Source organism: Palaemon carinicauda, chromosome 13, assembly GCF_036898095.1.
Source record: "Palaemon carinicauda isolate YSFRI2023 chromosome 13, ASM3689809v2, whole genome shotgun sequence".
NCBI classification, from domain to species: Eukaryota; Metazoa; Arthropoda; class Malacostraca; order Decapoda; family Palaemonidae; genus Palaemon; species Palaemon carinicauda.
Window position 1 is genome coordinate 94,608,292 of NC_090737.1, and position 6,000 is coordinate 94,614,291.

Sequence of the window (6,000 nt, forward strand, 5' to 3'; positions counted from 1 at the left end):
ACAAGACAACCATCTTTCTTTATTTTGGATGTTACCCACTCCAGTCGATCATCTGAAAAATAATATCTATTTCTGTCCATAAGGAAAAAAACATAATTATACACGTATTCACATAAAAACGTTAGTCATTCACACACATTATATATATATATATATATATATATATATATATATATATATATATATATATATATATATATATATATATATATATATATATATATATTTCCTCCCTATAGTTTAGGCTGGAAAAAAGCGAAAATTTGAGTTGCAGAAAAGGGAATAGTGGTTGGGGGCCAACCCCGAAGGAAACAACAGACATGCATCTTGAAAAGGAGGGATGTATACACGCAGTGCATAAAGAGATTGTACATTTGGAGTATATATATATATATATATATATATATATATATATATATATATATATATATATATATATATATATATATATTCCCTGCCTATAGTTAAGCCTAGAAAAAGCAGAAATTTGAGATGCAGAAAAGGGAATATTGGTTGGGGGCAAACCCGGAAGGAAACGACAGACATGCATCTTGAAAAGGGGGGATGTATACACACAGTGCATAAAGAAAATGGACATTTTGGAGTAGCAAGAGAAGAACGTAACCAAAGAAATTTATACCCATTAAAATTGTAAGTTATGCGCACGCGTACGGATTTAGTTATTACTGTAATTCAAAATGTGTTTACATTTTCTCAATGTAAAAATCAACGATGCAAAAAATAACTACCTTTCTTTAAACACATCTGAAATGATATGGGAAAATAAAGAGCTAACAATGAAGTTGTTTGCTTCCAATTCATGGAGATGAAAGATATTTATGTAAAGATTGAAGGAATAAAGGTAATCATTATTCCTCCAAGGTGAGATGGGAAACAGTGTAAAGATTTATAAATAAAATAAAGAGAAGCATATAACAACCAGCAATACAGATCATATTTACACATGTTCTGAAGGCTGTCGAAGCGTGGACAACTTGAAAACATGAAGTCATAACATTCAGCAAAATTAAAATCTATTTTCAAAATGAGTAGCCTCAACAAGAATAAATTACCTGAAGTGAATAGATACGTAATAAACCTAATTTGACTCTTATTAAAAATTGGATCTTAATGCTCGTTGATCAGCTTGAAAGTCAATCACAGTATTATATCTCAATGGTGAATCTAACAGAGGTTTAAGGTTACGTTCGAATCTTGTGTTACACTACTTCACTTCCTAGCACCTACAACACAAAACATTGCATTCAGTTATCAGAGTTGATGACAAATATCAAACCTCTGCACGTAGGAAAACAATTTATGGAAAACCTTTGCATTAAAAAAAATATATTTAACAAGGACATTCTGCCACTATGTTTTTTAAGGAAAAAATAAAATTGTAGAATAGAGTGGTTGCACTCTTATAGTACAGTTTTGACAAACTAAGTGTTCAAATTTCGGAATAAAAAAAATATATATATATATATTTAGCAAAGTCTCACCGGGAAAACCTGAGAAGTTCCAATTTCACCACCAGTACCGAATGCACGAGGCATGTCTGTATTGTGATCCCCCACTCCCCAGTTTCCACAGGATCAAAGCTGTCTGACCGAGACAATATGTCATTTTTCCGCTCAGCGCTGCATAAATGAATGCTACTTTCGACTCAAATATAAAGTTATTCAAAATTCTGAGACTTACATTCGAGGCTAATGCAAAAATCTTGAAATGCTGATTTTCATCATACCCGAAATCCATTCATAGCCTCTTTATTCAATCAGGATGAATTTCGTTACTGGAATGGCTATTACCCCGTAATACAAAACGCTCAACACCAATTCAACAAAAAATATTCCGTTCAGAGCAATGGTAATAATACATCTTGTATGCCGGACAAATTTATTATTTAAAACATAAATTTTAACTATTGAAATTCATTCCTTGATTAATCTTTCTATTGTCTATTAATTGAGCTGCTTATAATAGTCTCGAAAAGGTTATCCTTCCCGGAAATGTAATCTCGTGAAAATAAAGGTTCCTAAGCAGGACTATATAATAGAAGCATTTTAAATCTAATACAAAACTTTGAAAGCTAAATTTCAGTTTAAAACGCGATAGATCAATAACCACGATCAGAAAGAACTAAATTAATTATTTGAACACAATTCTGAAAATAAAAAAAGATTGCTCAGTTTAATCTAATACTGGAAAGCAATAAATTTGAATAACCTAAAGTATTATTTAATTCAGATACAGGTGTAAAAAAAAAAAAAAAAAAAAAAAAACATCAAGCATTCCCACGATGGCTCCTGGGACCACAATACTAAAGATTGTAGGAAATAATAATTACAGAACAGTCATAATTACTGGTGAATAGAATAGTGATGAGAGAATTGCCGAATATAAGCAAATTGCTTGTTACTCCGATGAGGATAAAGTTTTTTAAACAAAGCTTGCAAAATTTGAAGGAAAATATCTGACGATTGGGCGACTACATGGAAAATCACTATTTTCATTATTACTATCACTCAAAGAGTAATACCATCGCAATCTATAAATAAGGATTCTACAAAATCTACAAGAGGTAAAAATGTTCGTCGATCCCTACTTCATATCTATCTCGCAACCAATTACCTTTTTCACTTGTTCCATGCCTATATGCCGAACATTTTCATTAATAATGAATATTAAAAGGAGAAAAAGAATAACTTGATGGTACTACAGAAGTAAAATGTATTTCAAGTCGTGCAAAAATTACATATCTACGATGTAACCAGGGTACATTGAAGGGAATGGAACAAAATGGGTGGTACAATTTTATCCAACGTGAAGAAAATAATGAGGATAAGGTATGGGTAACCCATAAAACCATTTAGAATATAAAGATATTGCTAAGATGATAGATTATAAGAATTGTACGCTAACTTTATACTTGATTCGTCCCTACCAGTGAAAAAGAGTAAAATTGGAAGGAACAGAGTGTGGGAAGAGCGTCAAAATTACAAGGCACAAGGTAAGACTACGAGTTCACAGGTATCATCACATGGAGTTTATAATAAATCCTTTAATAGAGGTTTTAGAGGGGCAAGTCAAAATAGTTATGGTCCTAGTGTTAGTGCTGGAAAAGTAGGATCCAGTGGAAATGATCAGTTTACACCCCGTTATCAAAATGTAGGCGAAAACTTTAGAGATTTGGTCATCGTTATGACCCTTTTAATTAGTCTTCCAGGAAACTTTTATTAACGGCAATGTAAATCTTAGAATGCCATTCTTAATGGTCGGAATGGCTTTACCATTCACTAAAATGTCAAGACAACACTGTACACGAGAGAGAGAGAGAGAGAGAGAGAGAGAGAGAGAGAGAGAGAGAGAGAGAGAGAGAGAGAGAGAGAGAGAGAGAGAGAGAGAGGGGGGGGGGCGCTTTATATATCCAGTTCTGCACTTCATACAGTAATGATTAGACAGCAATCATTACGAGTAGCGTCAAATGTGAAATGGCCACATCAATTTTCCCTGGCCGCTATCCCCTGTTATAGAGCGAACCATTTCCACCCTATTAGAACCATCATATCGTTCAGGGGGACCACAGTTGGGGCTAATAGTTCCTTAAACAGATGGACAGACGATAGATGGTGCACAGCTGGCTCCAACTGGCTTCTAGGCCAAAAAAAAATAGTAAGAAAAGGGAAATTCTTAAGATGATAACATTTGGAAAGCCGTTAGCTACTTGAAGATGTTTTCCTTTCTACTTTGTTTTCCCGTAATAATATCATCTCCTGTCCTTGAAGGGCTTAAATGAAATCTATTTTCATATTTTTCTTCTCCTTGAATTTTTTTCTTAAGGCTTGGCATTCAGGCCACGAGACCATTCGAAGCCAGAGAATGACTGAGGGAAAACCAAACTGGTGCACTAATAAAAGTACAAGTTGAATGAGTTTGGAAAGGATTTGGAATAAAAGGTCGGAGCCAATGGAAGTCCTGGGGAGACAGGAAAATCATTAAGTAACGCCTACAGTACACCACCTGAGGTGAAACTCGGAGCCTAGAATAAAGAGCTTCAGATTGACTGGTGATATTACCCACCTATGGAGACTCATTTATTCGATCTTTTCAAGAGAGATTTTTCTTAAAACGCACTGAGTAGTAAAAATAATTCTGCCTTTTTTATGACCTGAAGTTGATTGAAACTAGAATCTTGAACGACCTATAAGAATTAAGTAAATTATGATCGTCAAATCAGTAAGAATTTGCGAATGTAACAATTTGGATTTTTCCTCATTACTATCATCGTCAACAGTATCATAATTTACTTGCAACATTCGACGCAATCCCATAACTCTCTCCCTACAGAGGAGAAGCCACCAATAATTCTAAAACACTTGGGAAAGGGGTAGGGACGTTAAAGATGGTGAAGATGGGAAAAGAAATTGCTTCAATTAAGCTTCTTGTTTGTAGTTTATGATCAGTTTCCTTTCAACCCTTGACTTTCAAACCAATATATCATAACAGACCGATTTTCCAATTTTTTCTTCCATTTATTACATTTGCTAACTTCTTTGCAGCGAAGGATGTGTTTTTGATAGGTGTTGTCTGTGTGGGACTGTAATTTGCATCCCTCAAACTATTTTACCGACTCGCATGAAATTAGGTGGGATAATTTGTCATGGTCCAGGGAGAGTTGGGTTAGGATTTGGGAGTGATTAGGTCAAAAGTCAAAGGAAAGGTCACAAAAAGGTAAAAAACGAATTACAAAACTCAAAAATTGTTTGACTAAATTTCATGAAATTTGGTGGTATGATTGGACAAGATAAAAGGACAATTTGAAGAGACTAATGAAATTTTCCCCGTGCCAATCCAGCACCGGTTTTCATACGCCCTTTAACAAGTATGACCTACTTTTTAAATACGGCCGGGCAATGCTAAAACAAGTGTTAGTGTGGAAATCTTTATTACACGGCATGTGCGATTTCTGTATAAATAACTATTTAGCTAGTTAGTACCACTGTACCAGACAGCGTTTCTGTCTATACCATGTCCAGCAAAATACTAAATTTAACATACTTTCCTTTCAAACTTAGGCTATTAGGACCTGGTCTTTGGATGTTAAAATAAATAACTAGTGTATTCATCAGACTCAATTTCCAATGTTTTTATCACAATGATCCTTCTTACTGGCTTTTCATTTTAGGATCCCGTAATGACTGACACTACGCTGACCGGATGGCACTATTTACTAGTTTTGTTTTCACCAGAGAAAATAAGAAAATAAAAAATTAAACAGTGCATATTCCTTAAACAATGAACCTTTTCTCATGGTTCATCAAACTTGGAAATAAAAAGAACCTTAGATGCTTCAGATTACATTCACTCCTCAAGTCATTATCACTGGCTAATAGATTGGACATACCTTTGAAATTAATTATCTTCAAATATTAATTTTCACAATTTCTTACTCTATTATATCACAGGACATCACTACAAAGACTTTGACTTCTAGTAATTGTGATATCAAGGTTGAAATCTCCTAAAAATTCCATTACTTTAAAATGCCAGTAAAATTAAAGTCATTTCCCAAATTATATTATGTAAGCCCAATTAAAACTTTCATGGGACAAATAAAATGTAATCTTTGTAGCAGATGATAAAATTGTCCTGGAAGCAGGTACCTCATTAGAATAACATGGAAATTTTATACCAAAGTCGTACTGCATTTCTATGAATTACGTTCTTACTATTTCCCAAGTTAGAGATCTAGCTAAAATCAGTGCAAGATGCAAAATATTGCGTAAGAAGAGGAATCATAACAAAACTCAAAGTATTATTATAAGTAGGTCAATGACAGGGGCTTCTCAACATCCGGATCTCAGCATTGATAATGTTTCTTTAACTTTATAAGACTTAAATTTTAAGTGGGATTCTCGACAGTATATTAACCTTTAGAAACACATTACGCCTGTGTCTACTTCAATTGCCCAAAAGATTAGCTTATTGAGAAAGTCT